The 21397-nt window shown below is 36.3% G+C and overlaps 1 pseudogene; it reads left to right on the top strand.

Moving 5' to 3' along the window:
- Positions 1-17657: 17657 nt before the first annotated feature.
- LOC140532251 (glyceraldehyde-3-phosphate dehydrogenase pseudogene) lies at positions 17658-19183 on the top strand (annotated as a pseudogene).
- Positions 19184-21397: the final 2214 nt, after the last annotated feature.

Here is a 21397-nt window from a genome sequence, read left to right as displayed (position 1 = left end):
ATCCGTCCATTTCCTCCCCATTGCATTAAATATGCAATCAAACAAAACTAATCCCTATATATCCATATCTAAAAAATATAATCTCAATCTATACTCTGAGTCTATCACCTCCATCCCAAGAGGTGGGTCATGATAAGTCCTTTGCAATCATGGTAGGCCATTGGGTGTATCAGAATTCTTGAATCTTTCAAAATTGTTTGTCTTTAAAAATTTTATTGTATAAGTTGTCCTCACTTCATTCTGAATCAGTTCATACAGGTCTTCCCAAGTTTTTCTGAAACCATCCTCTTCAACATTACAGAAGAATAATATTCCATTACATTCATTTACCAAAATTTGTTCACCCATTCTTATAAATTCAAATGTTTTTCCATGTCTTGGAAATTAGATCTTTATCAGAGACAGTTACTGCAATAACCATTTCTCCCACTTTCCTGCTTCTCATAATTTTAGCTTCATTGATTTGTTTGTACAAAAACTTTTAAAATAATAAATATACCTCTACTCTTATGCTTCTATTTCCTTTACTTTACCCAGAGTCTATTCACAGTTTCTTACCCTTTATTTACTTTTAAATGCCACTTTATGATACTTCTTCTGTGGTCAGAGTGTCTTTTGATTATGCCTAATTCTTGAGGAGCCGCAGCTAGGTGAAGCAGTGGATAGTGTTTGACCTGAAGTCAGGAAAAATTCATCTTCCTGAGTTCAAATCTGGTCTCAAACCCTTATTAGCTGTGTGAAACTGGAAATGTGACCTTAGGCAAGTCACTTAACCCTGTTTTCCCCACTTCCTTATCTATAAAATGAGATGGAGAAAGAAATGACAAACCACTCTAGTATCTTTGCCAAGAAAACCTCAAATGGGATCACAAAGATTCAGACACAATTGCAAAATGACTGAACATCAAAAATTCTTGAGGTTTGAATTGAGGGTATTTGAATTTAAAAATACTGGAACCTGGTTCAAGTATCACCCACTTCCCCACCTCTTCTTCCTGGTTTGTATAAGCTTCTATTTTTACAAGCATTCTGACTATATTTGTAAATTCTTCTCTCTCCTCTTTATTTCTCCCTGGATATTCCTTTCCCCCTCCCTTTAAAAAGAAGAAATTCTTTCTTTAAATGAAGAAATTCTTTTAAAATCATCAAAATTTAGCAAAAGTACTCCCAGGTCTTCTGCTTTATTTGACTCACTTTATGATTTCTAATGATATTAAGATTCTGAGGGAACCCTCATATCCTCTCCCTGTATTCGAATATAAAATTTCAACCATGTTTATTTAGACTCTTACGATTGCTCATTCATATTTGCCTTATGTTTCTCTCGACTCCTTTATGTTTTAAATGTCTACTCAACTCTAGTCTTTTCATCAAGATGCTTAGAAGTCTTCTGTTTCATTAAAGCGTTTCCCCTCTCCTCATAGGAATATACTCGGTTTTGTTGGAAGATTATTCTTGTTTGTAAGACTGTATTTTTTGACTTTCAAAATATTGTATTCAAAGATCTCCATTTCTTTATAGTAGTGACTGCTAAAACTTATGTCTGACTGTAGGACTTTTTTTTTTCATGGGGGGGACTTGAATTCTTTCCTTTCCATTCCTTGCAGCATTTTTTTTTTAACTTGAAAACTCTGGATTTTCACTGTCACATTCCTAGAAGTTTTTATTTTGGGGTTCTTTCAGGAATTCTTTATATTTTCTTTGCTCTCTATTTCTAAGAGATCTGGGCAATTTTAGTCTATGATGTCTTGAAATATGGTGCTTATGCTCTTTTGATTTTTGGTGATAGATTTCAGGTAATCCAGTAACGTCTTAATTTATCTCTTTTTTATGTTTTTCTTCTGTTTCTTTTTAAAATAAGATACCTTATATTCTACTTCTTCAGTCTTTTGATTTTGCATTACTATTTCTGGTTGTATCAAATAGTTATAAACTTCTATTTGGTCCATTCTAATTTCCAAAATGTCTTTTTTTTGGGATAAAGCTTTGTACATTTGATTGTTAGCTCTCCTTACAAGTCTTTCTGCCATTGCTCCCACTTGTTTTTCAATTCTTTCCTCTAGCATTCTCATTTCATTATAAAATCATCATATGCTTCATTTCATCTAGTAATTCAATCTGAACTTGCATCTAAGCTATATATTTCTTCAATACTTTGCTTGAAGAAATTTAGGGGCCATTCTCTTCTAGGTTTGTGTCCTTGACATCTTGGTCACCATATTAGTTCTTAATGATAGAATTACTTTTTTTTTTGTTTGTTTACTCATGCTTCCACCCTTACATTCCAAATTCAAACTTTATATTAAAATCAAAGTCTATACACTTCTAGAAGATTTGTTGAACCTTCTTTTGCCCTGTTTTGTATTCTTTTGAGTCCTGTTTTTCAGGCTTGGAGTCCCATATTATTCCAGGTATTCAGAGGCAGTTCACACTCTAGACTGACAAATTTTAAGTATGCCCAAAGCTGTCTGATCCAGGACAAAGCCTGATAACTGCCCTCTTCTTACTAGTTTTGCAAACCTCCAACCTGTGTTAGGGTCTGGTCAGCACTGCTGTGAGGTTGCTCCTGGTTGAAACTCTAGGAGGCTATTCTGACCCCAACTATAATCAACCACCTTAAAAGTTCTGTAGATTCAGAGTGACAGTACTTCAGATGTCCACTTGGTCTGATGTCCCTGTCCTGATTATTCTGTTTAAGTACTGGATCTGAGACCATACTCTACTCTCTGAGCTAGATTCAAACAGATGCTCCTTGATTATGTTCCCTCTCCTTTCCAATTACACAGCCTCAGGCATTCAAGTATTTCTTGTCTCACTACACCAAGAAACAAGTCCCCTTCTTAGTCTACAAAGTCCGACTTCAAGGAATGAGTAACAAAGTTGCCAGATGGCACCTGTTCTTGCACCTTATACAATTTTGTACCTTTAAGGTGCTGAATCTAAGATCATTTTTTCTTTAGTGCACAATTCCAAACACTTGTACATGATTCCCCATGCAGAAGTGCTCCACAGTGCAGATACCTAGATAGACCCAGTTCCCAGCGTTTATTGATTTCTACCTGTCCATCTATGACAACCTGGAACTTTTACTTAGATTTCCTGATCATGATGTGGTATGATGAATTTTCGCAATCCTCATGCAAAGAAGATGGACTGAATTGTTTCTTCCTACTCTGCCATCTTGACTGGTCTTTAAGATTTTTAAGGTTTTAAAATTTCTTTTCAAGTATTTGTCTAAGATTTAAGAAGAAGGTTTGTGATGAGCATTGAAAATTAATGAAAGGACAATGGCAGTAAAGATTGTCATATTCCCCTTTCTAGCACTCCTTCCATTCTTTCCCCATGATTAAAACTCTTACCTCATGTTCTGAAACTCTGACTGGCCTCGTTGGCAAAACATTTTTTCAAACTGTTTACATATGCATGTCAGTCCTTTTTGGATCTGTTGAACATGAGAAGGCAACCATCATCATCATCATCATCATCATTAACATCATTGTTATCATACTCACCACATATAGATATCATTATTTTGTGACAACCTAACCATTAAATGATTTCATCTTGAAGAAATTTTCTCCAGCAATATCAAAATATTTTTTGGACTTTATTCATGGAAAATTATTAACATCAAGAAAAAATAGAGATCAGTAGAGGCCTTAAATGCAGAGGCCAAATTGAATTAATAGATGAGAGGAATAATTACAATTACCTTGGTCTTCCCTAGGCAAGATGCATTAATTTATCAATTTATAAAAAATAAATGACTATATTGTTTGTCAAAAAACTTACTGCTCTCATGAAGTCAATGATAAATAGGAGAATATGTTAACACAATTAAAAGTCACAAAATATGAGTCTTTTTTATACCTGAGTCTCCCCATCTTATTCAAGCTGGAAACTTCTTGGCCACTCATTTTCCTCATTCTAATCCTTATAGGTACAGAAGTTACACATTTTTGTGTTTCCTTTCTGGGATGTTTTACCCTTTCCTTAGTCAGTGTGATGACCCACCGTGTTTGGTGCACACCATTTTATTCTGGATTTTATGTGAACACCTGATTGGCTTTAGCCCTTTTATGGCTCAAAAGTCACAAATGCAAGTGATCCATCAATTTCAGCCTCCCCAGTTATAAGACCTATAGTTGTGCACCACCACACCTGGCCAAATATTAATATTAATACAAATTAATTAATTAATACAAATATTAATACACATTTTTCAATATGTATTTTGGAAAATATATCAAAAGAGATAATATATGTAAAGTATTCTACAAACGATAGACAATTATATAAACATTTGCTATGATGAAGAGAATAATGATGATGACGTTGTTGATGATGATAATAAAGATGATGATGATGAATGACAAAAGGTGTAGAAAGCACCCAAACAAAAACCTATACATCGTTAACCAGACACAGACCTCCTCATTCTAAGACAATTATAGAAAGACTACTATCTCTTCATTCAAAAGGAGTAAAGACTTATAGATAGTCTCAAATCACATGGCAAACAAGTTGAAAATTTACAGAAATATATCTGGAAGAGTTGGCACATAGCAATAGTAATAAGCTGACAATGAGCACACGCAAATGGACTTTTTGAATACAGATAAGATTAGTTTGTTTCTAGATGGAATCTATCAACAGCTAGCATCATAAGAGTAAAACCAAAATAAGCTTCATGGACAACATTCATATGAACTCAATGAACAACATGACAAGAAATGTTGTACAAATTACTGTAATATCCATTTGTTTACAGAAATGAAAGGGTTCATGATAGCAATGGTCACCAGAAATTACTCCGAAATAGTTCTTTGTAAGAAGGACAGAATTCATAGCTGATATAGATTTTGTAAGGAAATGGTAAAATTGTATAATATATTTATAGGTTGTTAAATGTAGGCATCTGCCAGGAACAGAAAGATATGATTAAGAGCCTAGAATTTTAACCAAGGAGATTGCTAGATCCTTCATACAACAATAGGAGTCAAATATCTGACTACATATAAAAATTCAATAGTATCTTTGGGAGTTCAACAAATATATTTTACTGATATTGGCCCATCATCAGAAACAAAACTTTCCTACAATTGCCTAGAAATAAAAAGTGATCCTTAGAAATGTAAGAATCATGGTTTTAATAGATGTTGCTATGGCAAATCCTCATAACCTCCAAACTACAAGGATTGAAAAACTCTTCTCAATTGTTTAGCTCCAGTGAAAGAAATCAAAACCATATAGGAATAGGATAAGAACTTAATCAGAACCTTGGGACTTCTCTGACTTTCCCACCATGCCTCAGGAAGTTTATTATTGGAATAACATCATTATCCTTCAAGATCTCATCAGTCTTGCTTCTCAACCTTATCTCTACCCCATGTTTCACTGATTGGAGGATAGGGTCATGAATTCCATATCCTCCATTTAAGGTATGATCTCAACTCAGACGTCTCCTCATTCCTCACCTGGCTGCACTATTTTAGGACCTCTAATTTCTACATCAGGCACCCAGTCAACTACTTTCATCTTTCCCCCATGCTTTTTAACTTCCTGTTGTGCATTGTCTTCTCTTATTAGATTGTAAGGTCCTTGAGGGTAGGTTTTTTTTTTCTTCATGTTTATATCTCCAGAACTCAGCACTGTGCCTGGTACTAGGAGACATTTAATACATGTGTACTGATTGAATGACAAAGCATTATATTCTCTGATAATAGAGTACATGCCTTTCAGTGATTCTACAGAAGTTAAGCTTACACTCTAATATTTTTATGTGACTAAAAACAGAAGTCATTTTATGTACCTTGAAACAGTATGATGGCTATTAAAGATAAAAGAATAATTTTAGAGTTGTGACTTATCTAAGGACCATTTCTCTCTGAAGTTCAACAATGGGAAGACAAACATATGGTTGAACAAATTAATGAATAAAAACTCATTTACTAAGTGCTTACAATGTGTGAGGCATTGTGTTGAGCACTTAGACTACAAAAATGAACAAGCAAGACAGCCCCTTCCCTCAAGTAGTTTATACTTTACTGGATGAAGATAAAATACATAGGAGAGCAAGAGTTGGAAAGGATTAGAGGAGAGGATTTAGATTCTGTAGCATGGTTTGGTGAAGGACAGAAAGTGGAGTGGTAGACTGATTTTAGGCAGAGAAAGTGAAAGCTCACTTATTCAAACCCAGGATCCAAAGGGTAGGAGGTGACAAAAGTGATTGATTATATTTAAATAGAACTTTATTGATACAAGACACTTCCATGTTCATGATCATATTTGGCTCTTAGAACCATCCTGTGAGAAAATGGGGCAAGTTTATTACCATAATCTTACAGAAGAAAAAAAAAATAGAAACTTGTCTACCATACAAATTTAAATTCTTCTGTTTGGCTTTAAAGTACTTCCATAATTTAGTTCCACCACACCCATCCAACCTTAAGAGAATTTGGAATCAGAAAATACAAGTCTGAATCTTAGTTCTGCTACTTACTAGCCATGAGACCTTGGCCAACTCACTAAAAATCTGAAGACCTCAATGTCCTCATCAGTAAAGTGAAAGGGCTGCTATAGATGATTTTTAAGATTTCTTCCTTCATTAAAATTCTATGATCTTATGTTAACCATTCCCCAGATGCCCAGTTAGGAAGAGACAGAGCCAGCTAGCTCTCATACACAGGCCTCCAGATTGCAAACACAATGTTCTTTTCTTGGCATAATACTGCTTCCTTGTTAGAAAGATGTGGGCTGGTCGACTGAGCTCAAATCTAGTGAAAGCAGTTAGAAGGCAATTGGAAAAGAGAATTCAATCTGAGCCTCCCTCCCCTGGGTGCTTTTGCAGTGAGGTAATATGAGACTAGATTCTTTGGGAACAACCCATGAAGGAAATTTCTCCAATGGGTAAAACTGGCCCAGGGGAAAACAGGAAAAGTAAGTGACTACCAACCACTCAATCCCACAAGTCTTTTAATTTTTTTTTGTTTTGTCAATACTAGTCTATATCTCTCATTTCAGGACTCAGCTTAGCTAATTTCTATCTTCTCATCTCTGTCTCTGTCTCTGTCTCTGTCTCTGTCTGTCTCTCTCTCTCCTTCCCTCTTTACCCCCCCCACTCTCTCTGTACGTGTCTCTCTCTCCCCCTATGTGTCTTTTTCTCTCTAACTTCTCTGTCTGTCTCTCTGTCTCTCTCTTTTTTCTCTCTCATAGATTTTCTTTCTTCTGTTAATGCATTTCTGTCCATGTTTTTGCAATGATAATGCACCTTTTTTTTCAGATAATTGGTTACAAAACTCAGTGGTCACTGGACACAGCAAGAGATAGGTCACCTGAACTTCTGATGCTATCAGAGATGTGTCAGTGCTGCAGTATACACTGCATGGGTGTTAAGCTATTAAAGCTTAAAAATGCAGTAAGATATTTAGGAAACCTTGTAGGGGTCAAGTAATTATCCAGACAAATAACTGTCTAGACAGACCCTAGGTGGTGCAGTGGAAAGAGCATTGGGCTTGGGGCTTACCGCAGGTACTTATAACTATGTGACCCTATCCAAGTCACTTAACCTCTGTCTGCCATACTGTCCTCATCTATAAAATAATAGCACACTTCCCAAGGTTGTTGTGAGGATTAGTGAGATAATAGATGTAAAGCATCTTGCAAACTTTAAAGCCTTATATAATTGCTAGTTAACATCATCATCATCATCATCGTCATCTTCGTCATCATCATCATCATGACAGTAGACAAGAATCCAGAGATCAATCACCAAGTTGAAGAGAAGCCAGGCAGATTTTCCTCAAGTATACATGGGACCTAATATTTGTTTTCAAGTATGCAAAAATTCAGAAAGACTGTTCCTGATGCCCCGGAGGAGAGCAGTTGATCCTTGTCATAACTTAAAGGGTATCCATCGTAAGTGAGGACAGGAGGGTTGCTCTTATAGGTGAGGAGAGTTAACCCAACTGGAAACGATGTATTCCAATTATAGGGCATTGTGATACACTTCTATACCAGTGTATACTATTATGCTTATTCTACTAGATTTAAACATAAAAATAGCTCACCTCTGCTCCTGTTTTGCACTTACATTGCACTTCTCATCTAAGGATGGAAAAACACTTTGCAGACTCATATTAATTTAGCTCTAATGAAGCAGTATCTTCAAAAGCCACTCCTATGCTCTTCAGCAGAATATTCCTTTTGAGAGCAATTGCCATCCATTTAAAAGTATCAAATGGTTTCAGTCACAGGATAATAGCAAGCAGAATGCTCACACCTCTATCTAAACTGTTGGCTCTCAGGTCTACAATTTCCTAATATTGACATGAATGCTAACACATAATGAATATGTTTCTTCCTTTAATTACCTCTAAAATATCTGGAGTAATAAAGTTGAATATCCATGAACTACAAGGAGGTTTCGAAATACCATTTTTGTCTCATATTAAAGTTGTGAAACAGTAAAGCTTAGCCAAAAGAACATCAGATTTGGGATCAATGGAACATATCTGGTTGTTTTTCAACCTCCTTGGCTGGAGCTTCCTCTGGGTCACACCTGGTATCCATGGGTGTCTACCCTGCGTCTGCCTGAGCCATGGGTACACTGCTAAAATTTAACAAACAGTTATCTGGAGGAAAATGTGCACACAACACACTTTTAAGTTTGACCTACATTATTAATATTTTCCCATCATTTTCTTCAGTCTAGACTATTAACAAGAGAATAAATCAATCCTTGATTTGTAGCATTTGCTGATTTCCTTAAAGTAAATGCCTATACTACAAATATAACAGTGTTTCTTAAGGCTGTTTGAACTGGATCAAGCACACTCCTGGTCTCAGTTCTCTTCTCTTTTGCCTCTATATTATCACATTTGCCTCTCTCACCACCTAGCAAGGATTCAATTATCATCTCTATATAGATGACTTTTAGATCTGTTTATCTTATCCTAACCTCTTTCAATCAATCTATAAACACCCATTAAGTGTATGCCAGTCCCTACCCTCAAAGTGCTTACAACCTAACGTAGGAGACAAATAGAAAATAACAGAAGGAAGACACTAGAATTGAGAAGGATGTGCTAAGGCCTCCCGTAAAAAGAAATGGAATTTTAGTTGGGACTTAAAGGAAGCCAGGAAAGTCTGGAGGTGAACTTGAGGATAGAAAATACTTCAGCCCTGAGGAACAGCCACAGAAAATTCCTAGAGCCAAAAGATGGATAGTCTTTCACAGAACAATGAAGCCCACGTCACTGGATCAAAGATCATGTGGCAGAGAATAAGGTATAAGAAGACTGGAGAGGTAAGACAGGGCTAAGTTGTGAAGCACTTTGAACACCAAACAGAAGACTGGGTATTTGATTTTGAAGGCAATAGGGAGCCACTGTACTTTAAGGAATAAGGGGTGGGATGTGATAGAGTCAGACCTGTACTTTAAGAAAATCCCTTTGGTGGCTGAGTGGAGAACAGATTGGTGGGGAGAAACGAGGTCAGCAGATCCACCAGTAGGCTACTTTAATAGTTTAAGTGTCAGTTGATGAGGGTCTGCACTGGACTGGTGGCATTGTGAGAAGAGAGAAGGGAGTATATTTGAGAGATGTTACAAAGGCAAAAGAGACAATGGATTTGGCAACAGATGGTATATGAGGGGTGAGAGATAGTGAAAAGGAGTAGATGACACCAAGATTGTGAATCTGAGGGACTAGGAAGATGGTATTGGCCCTGAACAATAATAGGGAAGATAGCTAACCTCCAATCTTGCATCTCCAATAGCTGCGTATTGAACACCTTGAACTGAAAGTACTGGAGTCATTTCAAACATATCCAAAAAAGAATTTATTCACTTTCTCAAAAAACCCTCCCTGCTTCCAAACTTCTGAATTACTGTCAAGTGCACTATCATCCTCCCAGTGAATCAGACTCATAATCTTGGTGTCGTCCTTGACTCCTCATCTGGACTTGACCCATATGTTCAATCTGTTGCTAAGTTCTGTCATTTTTGCCTTCACAACACCTCTCCCGTATGTTCATTCATTTTTGTCTATTTTGTTCATTCACACAGGCCCTCATCACCTCATAACTGCTGATAACATGTCATAACCATGAACTATTGCAATAGGGAGATGTTTGTTCTCCTTGCCTTCAGTCTCTGCCCACTCTAGACCACTGTCCACCCTTGCCAAATTGGTTTGTTCTGACCATGTCACTTGCTTATTCAATAAACCCTTGTGGTTCATTATTGCCTCCATGATCAAATTATGAAACTGTTTTGGTTTTAGAAGCCTTCACAACCTGACCCCCTTCACCACCTTTCCTGACTTCTTACACTTTACTTTCCTCCACACATCTATTACCCAGTGACACACTGGTTTTTTTGCTACTTCTCATACATAACAATCCATCTCCTGATAATTTGACATTTTACTAGGTGTTTCTTGCCTTTCCTTCTACCTTCAGACACAGTGTTAGATAGAAAATAGGTACCAAAAATGCTTTTTGAATGACCAACTGATAAGAAGGATTACACATGACTCCTTTACTTTTAAAAGTTATTTCTATAGGACATATGTAAACATTTCAGTATAAACTAATAATATTTAGAGGAAGCTGCTTCCTCTTTAGTGTGTACCATGATAGACTAGGAAGCCTAATGTAAATTTCTCAGGAAATTCTTAGATAGTACAAATAGTCTAAAATTGTCCTTTAAGAATACTATCAAAAGTGGTGAAACAGAATGAACCGAGATTGGTAAGGAACACTAAAGACAGAGCAAGAAACTTCTTAAAGCTACTTGGAGGGAAGTGAAAGATCAGAGTATATACTGCTTCTTGGAGAAGACAGGATGATGATAAGTGAGATCAATGAGCTGAAAAAAATCTTTATATTCTTATTTTTTTTACAGAGATAATGATTTTTAGAACTGCAAGAAATAAAGATGATTATAATGTAAGTGATAACAAAGATCAATGTGAAGATAGTAACAAGGAGAAGAAATTGCTCTCTATGAGTTCCATTCATCAGGCCCATATGTACTACATTTAGAATACTAAAAGATGCATCAACTGTAATTGCTGTGGTGCCAAGTAATGGTTAAAAGAATTCTTGGTGAGTGGGAGAGATGATGTAAGACTGCAACTAGATCATGGACCACATGATAAGCTGGAAGTGATCTTAAAGTATAACTAGTTAAGACCTGTTGTTTCAAAGATAAGAAAATAAAGAACCAGAGAGACGAAGCAGCTTAAGCAAGAATATCTAGATTGTAAGTAGCAGAGATAGATTTTGAACCCAAGCCCCCAAGCCAGGGTTCTTTGTAATATAGCATGAATGCTATTATCACATGAGAGGGAGAATGAGAGACACCCAGACAGATGGGCAAATGGATAGACAGATGGATGAATGGATGGATAGGCAGAGAGGTGACTGGAAGTTGTCAACTGTACATAAAGAAATTTGAATTTAATTCCTTAAAAAATTCAAAAGTGTTTTACTAAATTAAAAAAAAAGATAGAAAGGAGGACTGAGTTCTTCCACATCTCAGACAATATTTCAAATGAATGAATGAGTGAATAGGTAGACAGATGGATGGAAAATCATTTATTAAATGTTTATAATGTGCCAGCATTGTGATAAGCACTGAGAATTCAAATAGAAAAGCAAAGCAGCATGTATAAGACATATCATTCACAAATCAGATGGAAAGGCCTTGTGGTTCTTAGGATATAGTTGTGAAAGAGATGGTAATGTATCTTTGTGAATTTCATTTCTACTAAAATCCTATCCATTCCTGATGCTGAACCACTTAACAGTACTAAGGATTTTGATAGAGAGATTTTTTTTCTGATTCTTCTGTAAGTGTAGCTGGTGAGAAAGACTGGTCTCAAGTGCTTCCAGAAGCAGTTGCCACTGTGAATCTCCCCAGGGGCAGCTTCCTAAGATGATGACTCTTAGGACTGGATGAATAGATGGATGGACAGACAGGTGGAGAAATGGATGGACTTCTTGTCAGACATTGTGCCAAGCACTTAACCATTTTTATTATCTCATTTGAGCCTTATAACCACCCTGTGAGGTTGAGACTACAGAGTAACAGTATATGTATGAATAATTTTCAAAAGAAATGTAAACTATAAATACATCTAAATTCTGACTGTATATTGACAAATTTTCAGAATATCCTACTAATCTATAATCTTCTACTTCCTACCTGTGTGATCTTGGGTAAATCAGTAGTCTGGACCCCTTGCTCCTCACTTTCCTTATCTATAAAATAAGGCAGTTGGACTAGATGACCTCTAAGTTCCTTTCCAACACTAAATATGATTCTATGATCTTCTGAACAACCAGAAAAAAACTTATTCAAAATCTCTGATAAGAGAAATGTAAAATAAATAATCCTGACTATAATGTTAAAGGTTGAGAAAATTCATTGTTGAAGGAGTTTTGGGAAGATAAGAATGCAATTCAACTACTCAAAGGATTTTTTTAAATTAGTTCCATTATCCCGTAAAACAATTTGAAATTACGTAGGAAAAGATACTAAATTGTTCATGTCTTTTGATTATATTTTGTGAATTCTAACCCAAAGAAGTTATTAACATCAAGAAAATACTTACATGTACAAAATAATTCGTTGCTGCATGATTTTTCAATCTAATAATGGTCCAATGAGGCATACTACCTGGGAAAGAGTAATTATTTAAGCAATATTTGTCGAACTTTTATTGAAATGAGGTCTATGGAGATTTATTTTTATCCTAACTTTACTAAGGGATAAGATTCATTGAGGTTAATTATGATGATTATGATGACTAATATTTAAAACCTGCTTTGTAGTTTGTAAACACCTTACACACATGACAACATTAGATCTTAATAACAACATTCTTAAAAGGTAAATCCTGTAGACATATTTCCCCTCAGTTTACAGATGAGGAAACTCAAGCTAAGGGAGGTTCAGTAAGCTGTTACACAGCTAGTAAGTTTCTGAGACAAGTTTTACAAGGAGTCATTCTTTACTTCAGAATGAGTGAGCTACACAATATGCTAGGCTGTTTGTCAAATTCAAGTAATGTATACATGATACTTAAACTAGGATTCTGATTCTAACCATTACACTAAATTGACTAAATCTTGGAATATGATGCTAAAACATTTTATGAGAAAGTGTAATTCTCCTCCCTGATAATTATCCTGAAGGTTTTATGGCTGTCTGGAATTATAGGGGAAAAAGTCACAAAAAAGTTCATATAATTTGACCCAGCAATCCCACTATTAGTAAAATCCAAAGAGATCACTGATAGAGAAAAGATACACCATGGAGCAAAATATTCATGGTAGCACTTCTGTGACTAATAGAGTATGTATGAGGATTGTCCACTATGTTATAGTGGGGATTCTTTTCATGCATCATTTGGATTAGATTCTACTCTTCTAATGTCACAAATCACAAATTCTGTGATTCTGTACATTTTAATCAAAGTAGGTATTCATCAATTAGTCATTGGCTAAATATTGTTTTTTACATATGTATGATGGAATATTCTGTGAAGTCAAGGGCTGAAACTACCAAGGAAAGGAGCCCCTAGTGCAATATGTTAAATATAAGGAATTTAGAGAAACATGGGAAAATTTGTATGAACCAATGTAGAGCAAAACAAGTAGAACCAGAATGAAAATAACAATGTAAATTGCCATTCCTGAGACAAGTTGGTGAAGGTCAAAATCGATTGATCTGACCATTAGGGGCATCTGGTTGATGGAATCCTAATAATAGCTGCCCCCGGCCTCACATTCTCACTTAATTATATCTCCTACTGAACATTACTCCTACCTAACCACTCCATATCCTAACTTCTTTATGTATATGCCTCACTGCTCATTACAACAACAAGTGTTTCCATGAGATCACAGAAACAGCAGATATGTCCATGTGAGGGGATCCCAGCCACTACCTCCAGCTAGCCACTGACCCCAGACTCATTCCTCATATTTCCTACAGAAAGAGCAGGTGAGTGCATGCACTCAACCACGACCACAGTCTAGCCTAGTCTAGATAAGACTTCTAGTCTCAGATAGGACCACAATACTCAGTCAATCAGAAAGCAGTACCACCCGGATGCCCAAGCAGGATGTGAACCCCAAAACAATAGAAGGCATTCTCCTTAAGTAGGCATCTGCACAATAATAGCAAAAGCTGCTCTTTAGGAGAACTTATGTTGTAGAGAGTTTTATTATAATATCATTATCATACATGTGTACTCCCCAGTATGCATTGTGAGTAATAGTATGTGCATTTCCACTGTGACTGGGACCCCTCCTCTATTGCCTAATCCATTAAGAAATCCCTCTTGTCTTTTTAATATTCATAATTTCTGTTATGTAATTGAATCTTTATCCTACAAAATCCATCTTGCTTTCTCTAAAGTTTCTAGGTCCTCTTGGAACTTAACCCATTTCATGAGAGGTGCCAATCTCTGATTTAGTGTTTAACCCATCAATTCTTTAGGATTAGATTATTTAGTTTCCAATTAATTATTGATTTATCTTTCCATGACCTTTTATTACATATAATTTTTATTGAATTGTGATCTGAGAAGGAGGCATTGATCATCTCTGCCTTTCTTCACTGAATTGTGAGGTTTTATGCCTGAGTACATGGTCAATTTTTGTGCATGTGCCATGTACCACTGAGAAAAAGCTATATTCCTTTCTATTCTCATTTAATTTTCTCCAGAGATCTATCATATCTATCTTATCCAGAGTTTTATTCACCTCCTTAACTTCTTTTTTGTTTATTTTAAGGTCAGATTTATCAAGTTCAGAAAGGGGGAGGTTGAGGTCCACTACTAGTATAGTTTTACTGTTTATTGCTTTCTGTAACTCCCTTAACTTCTCCTCTAAGAATCTGGATGCTATACCACTTGGAGCATATAAGTTTAGTAATTATATTGCTTCATTATCTATGGTGACTTTTAGCAGGATTTAGTTTCTTTCCTTATCTCTTTTGATTAGTTCTATTTCTGCTTTTACTTTGTCTGAGATTAGGATTGCTACTCTTGCATTTTTTTATTTTTTTACATCAGCTGAAGCATAACATATTCTGTTCCAATCTTCTACCTTTACCCTGTGTGTATCCCCCTGTTTCAAATGTGATTCTTGTAAACAACATATTGTGGGATTATGATTTTCAATCCATTCTGCTAGCTGCATCAGCTTTACGAGAATTCATTTCATTCACATTCACAGTTATGATTACTATCTGTGTCTTTCCCTCCATCCTCTTTCCCACCATTTGTGCTTTTAGTTCTCCCTTCTCCCTTCCTCTCCAAAACAGAGCTTTAATTTTTGACCACCACCTCCCTCAGTCTTCTCTCCCTTCTTTCAGCCACCTCCCTTTTACTCCAATTTTCCCATATTCCTTCTTCCTTCCTTTTTAGCATCCCCTCCCTTTTCTTTCCTCTTTCCCCTCTTACTGCCTATAGAAGTAGTTAGATTTCTATATTTGACTGAGTTTGCTATTCCCTCCTTGAACCAAATCAGATGAGAGTAAATCTCAAACAATGCTCATCTCCCTCCCCTCTTTCCCTCTACTGTAATATATTTTTGTGCCTCTTCCTGTGATGGAATTTTTTTTTCTGCCTCCTCCTTTTCACATGTTCCATTACAATCCCTTCACAGCCTTAAATCACGTTTCTATCATTACATCATTTAATTTATTCCCACTCCCTCTATCTATGTTTATACCTTTTAAATATTATAATAAGTATGCAATTCTCAAGATTAGCAACTATCTTCTTCCCTTATAGAGATGTAAACAGTTTGCCCATATTGAATACCAAGATTTTTTCCCCTGTTTACCTTTTTATGCCTCTCTTGAGACTTGTATTTGAAGATTGAGTTTTTTTATTGAGTTCTCATCTTTTCATCAAGAAGGTCTGGAAATCCCTTCTTTCATTGGATGTTCATCTCCTTGTCTGAAATATTATGCTCAATTTTGTTGGGCAATTGATCTTTGGTTGTAGTCTAAGCTCCTGTGCCTTATGGAATATCATATTCAAATCCCTCCGATCTTTTAATGTGGAAGCTGAAAGGTCCTGTGTGATCCTAACTGTAGTTCCTCTATATTTGAATGGTTACTTTCTGGCTGCCTGCAATATATTCTCCTTCACTTGATAGTTCTGGAATTTTGCCATGATATTACTTTATGTTTTCAGTTTGGGATCCTTTTCAGGAGGTAAATGGTGAATTCTTTCAATGACTATTTTGTCCTCTCAATCTAGGACCTCAGGAAGATATTGTCCATGTTCTTTTTTTCATCATAGCTTTCTGGTGAACCAATAATTCTTAGATTTTCTCTCCTGGATCTATTTTCCAGGTAGGTTGTTTTTCCAATGAAATATTTCACATTTTCTCCTATTTTTCCATTCTTTAGATTCTGTTTGACTGATTCTTGTTATCTCATAGAGTCATTAGCTTCTACTTGCCCAATTCTAATTTTTAATAGATAGTTTTCCTCAGTTAACTTTTGCATCTCCTTCACCATTTGCTCAATTATTATTTTAAGGAGTTATTTTCTCCAGTTAGGTTTGTACTTCTTTTTCCATTTGTCCAAGTTTCCTTTTTAAGGAGCAGTTCTCTTTAGTGAATTATTTTTTCATATTTTTAAAATCATTGGCCAGTTTTTCTTCTACTTCTCTAATTTGACTTTTAAAATCCTTCTTGAGATATTCCAAGAATGCTCTTTGGGCTTGAAACCAGTTAATATTCCCTTCTGAAGTTTCAGATGGGAGTACAGTCTCAATGCTGACCTCTTTGGCATTCAGATTTTGGTCATTGATCACTATAGAAAGATTCTATGGTCTTTTCTAGTTCACTTCTTGCTCATCATGATCACATTTTTCCTGGCTTTTAAAATGGATCTCTGCTTCTGGGGCACAGAACCATTCCATGGTTCTTGTGCTTTGTGTATTGTGGCCTCTGGTTCTTTCAGCTGGAAACTAAAACGCTTCAGCTTACCTGGTGTTGGTGTTGGCCTGGTTGGTGTGCCAAAGCAGAAACCAGGTAAAGTCTTTCTGAGTTTCCCCAGAGTTAGCCTTGAGCCAGCTGTGTTGAGTGTGGGGCATAAGTGGTCTGGCCATAGGAGATCTCCTCTACTGAGCTAGAACATAAACAAACCCAGTGGTTGGTGAACTCCATCTGTACTAGTGTTTTCCTGATTCCCCTGGCTATCCTGAGGCATATCTGGGGTCCTGGTATTGGTGATTGCAGGTGTCACCCCCTTGGGGGTCAGGATCTCCTCCTGGGGACTGTCTGGGACAGCTCTGGTGCTTTACTGGTCCCCTTCAGCCACAGCAGTCCCCCCCTTTGCTATTTTCCTAGCTTCATGGGCTGAGAGACTGTTTACCCCTTCGGCTGATCCCATTATTCCTGGGGAAATGTTCTCTGTGGTTTTTAAGGTCAAAAAGTGGAGGGGTAAAACATTTACTGATTTCTCCACCAGCAAGAGGTGTCAATCTCAATAAATACCTATACTTGATTAGAGGTGACCTGACTGAATTCTTTGAGATGTTTCTGCCACAATACATCATGAAACTGCAACAAGGTGACCAAGGCTGCATATGTGTGAGACAGAATGGATGTTATGACCACCAATGACCTCTTTATTAGCATCAACTAAGTGGTTTATGTTTCCAAATTATTCCACCTACAACAAATTCAAGGGCATTGTCAAGACTGAGAATGAGAAGCTAGTAATCAATGAAAAAGCCATTGCTATCTTAAAGGAACATGATTACATCTATAGGAAACTGAAAGCCAAAAGTGTAGTAAAGTCCACTGTTGTCTTTACCAACATGGAAAAGGTTAAGACTCATTTGAAAGGTGGAACTAAGTGTGTCATAATCTCTGCCACTTTTGCTGATAAACCTATATTTTTGATGGGAGGGAACCATGAGAAATATGACAGTTTCCTGCCTCTTATACTACTGACTACTTGGCTCCCTTGGCCCAATGTGATTCATAATTTTGGCTTTATGGAGAGACTCATGAACATAGTTTAGTCATTCCTGAAACCTGTAAAAGAGCACTTAATCCTTCTGGCAAATTGTGGTGTGATGGGCGTAGCATTACTGAAAATAATATCCCTCCTTCCAGTGGTGCTACTAAATCTGTGGGTAAGGTCATACCTGAGCTGAATGGGAAGTTCAGAGCCATTGCTTTCTGTGTTCCTACTCCTAAAGTATCTGTTACAGATCTGACCTGCCACCTGGAGAAACCTGTCAAATATGATGATTTCAAAAAAGTGAAACAAGCATCAGATGGGCCTTTGAAGAGCATCTTGAGCTTAATAGAAGGCAGGTTATATCCTATGACTTTAAGAGTAACACCCAGTCTTCTATCTGTCATAAATGAAAAACTCAGAAACATAATTTCTGCATAATTAATAGTCAATTTATTAATTAGACTAGCTAGCAATCAATAAATTGATGGTCAGTTGTTTCTCTGGGTAACCAAAGACAAATCCATAGAGACAGTGAATACCTTAAACATCTTTGTAAAAGAGACTGCCCTTGAAAAGTAAAAATCAGCCCTGATTGGTAGACATTTAATGAGGCGATAAGCTAAGAGTCTTCAGCACCTCCTGCTGAGAACATGGTTTGATCATAAGACTCATCCTCCTCCATCAATCTGGACAGAGGAATTCTACTTCCATCCAGATCACTCTGATTGATTTTCTCCTTTGTGGACTGAGGCACAACTAAACTCTAATGGAGGGGTACAAGGATGGAGGCTTATTTCCCCACCATAAGAACTTTCCCAGACTGAATTCTGTTTCTAAGCTAAATAGATGCAAGGTCCCCTAGTTGGTTGGGGTCCTGCCCAAGATTGAAGAGCATGTTCCTTGAGGACTGTGGCAATCTCACTGATCAGTCATGTCCTTCAGAGACTGACTTTTTACAAGGGTTGGACCTAACCTGAGGAAATAAAGGAGAAAAACCTAGATCCTAATTTAATAATTGGTTATTAATGTAAGAGACAATTTTTTTTTTCATTCCTTTGATACTGGCACTGGCATGGCCTTTAATGATTTTTTCAAGCTCTTTTCCTGGTATGACAATGACTATGGATATAGCAATATCTAGTAGACCTCATGGCCTCTAGGGCCCCCAAAGAATAAAGCCATGGCTCTTTATCTCTAGCTAAAGAGTTCCATCAGTGGGGAGTTCACCTTCTTAATCTATTTACCAATTCTGGGGATCTCAAGCTCTACAGATAATTCTTGCACAGAGCATCCCTGTAATAGTTAGGAGTAGCATAGGGTTCTATGTTGTGTAGTCAGTAAAAAAAGAAAAGAAAAACCAATGAGAATTCTAGAAAAAAAGAAGAAAGAAAAAAATTCCTGCAGAACAGTTACTTAAATATATCTTGGTCCTAATGGCAGAGAAGTAATGGGCTAACAGGGTCGGATGTCACATACATCAGATGCCATCACTGTATCAGGCAAACTTCCTGAATTGGTTTTCATTGTTATGCTAGTGAATTCAATATTAAAGAGGAAGGGGAGGGAAAGTCTTCCCACAGAAAAAGATACGAAAAGAAAAGGCACCAATAAAACGTATGCAAAATTTTAAAAAAACTATTTAAGCAAATTAATCCAATCAATATACATTTATTGAGCATAAATGATGAGTAAAGTACTATACTATATTCAGTGAAGGGAGAGAACAATGGATTAGACAGAAGCCGTGCCTACCCTTAAGGAGCTCACCCCCCAAGAAAATTGCTATCAGAAGAAAAAACAATTTGTAACCAATAAATCCCACTGGGATTCATATATAAATGGAAGGTTTCTACTGCAAATAGTTTGACTGAGAAGCCGTTTCATCTATGCTCATGCAAATATACCTGGCACCTTTTCTATTTCCCATCTCTCTTCTGACAACATTACAAACTGAAATTCCAGTGAGAGATTTGAAAGTAAACAAAATTGCCATTTCAATGACAAATTTTAACTAAGGCCATTGAATTACAGGTAGACTTAAGAATATCCTGTTTTGTGCCTGGTGTTGCTTGGCATTTTCATAATGGTTAATGGATTTCCAGTAAATCTGAAGGGCAGCATGGATGACTTGAGGCCTATGGAAATCCATTTCTGTGCTCCATTTGCATGAAAAAACTGACACATCCTCATTTTGTGGCACTCTCTTCAAAGAAATACGAGTCTACTGATCAACTCCAGGGCCACAGGACAAACAACAATTCTTTGATGTAACATTTTACAGCAGTCCTTCCTCTGGGATAGCTACGAAGTAACACATTCATTATTCAGAATATAAATTCCTTAGAAGAAGAAGAAAACATTGACCTAGAAGCGAAATATATTTTCTTTCATTTTCATTTCCTACTCTTTTACTTTTGCATTTCCCTATTCTTGGTATTTCTTTTTTCTATTTCTTTTTGGCTCAGTTTATTTTCTTTCCCCTATGATTCAATGCTTGTCTTCTCTTTTTTTTTTTGCTTGTCCTTATTAGTCTCTGCCACCACTTTTCTCTCATCTCAGCAAACGCTTTTGTTGTGCTTTATCCCTGTGTTTTTGAAATTTTTAACTAAATTCATCATTTCAAAAGTGTATGGAATTCCCAGTTAGGAAACTTTCTGCCTATGCAAATCAACATCTTTCCTGTCACTTAGTCTTAGACAGGTGCCTAGAGCGCTGAGAGGTTAGATAATTTGCCCCAGGTCACACTGCCAGTATGTGTCAGATGCAAGATTTGAGTCTGGGGACTTCTGATGTTCTGTGACCAGTTCTCTACCCAGAAAGTCATGCTGTCTCTTAAGAGGTGAGGAAAAAAGGATAAATTAAGAATAAGCATAATTGAAAAATAAAATAAAAAACCTAGAGGAAGATTATCAAGGAAAAAGAAATTTGATGACTATTCTAAGACCAGAATGTGTATAACAATGATTCTTAAGGGAAAGTTACTCAAAGAATAACACAAACCAATATCATCTGGAAGTGTCGCAAGATCAGTTCAGACAAATGAACATAGAAAAGTTTCCTAGAAATAAGGAAATAAGAAAGGAAATAATGGACTAAGGAAAAAAAAATCTTTTTATCAAATATCTCTAATAAGATTTGATATCTGAGACAGAAAACTAATAGATATGAATAAGACCAAAAGGCCTCCCCCAATACATAGTCAAAGAGTGTGAAAAGTTCATAGACTATTAAAAAACCTACTGAAAAAAAGTTCATAATTTTTGAAAAAATTTCATAAACTATTAATAAACCTATTAATGAATTCACTAATACTGAGAAATGTAAAGATCAAAACAACCCTAGATGTTGGCCTTATAGTCAGCCAAGTGGCAAAATATGTGAATAGTTATT

The sequence above is a fragment of the Notamacropus eugenii genome, chromosome 3, assembly GCF_028372415.1.
Source record: "Notamacropus eugenii isolate mMacEug1 chromosome 3, mMacEug1.pri_v2, whole genome shotgun sequence".
NCBI lineage: Eukaryota > Metazoa > Chordata > Mammalia > Diprotodontia > Macropodidae > Notamacropus > Notamacropus eugenii.
Note: the sequence above shows the minus strand (reverse complement) of the source record. Positions and strands in the feature narration are given on the sequence as shown.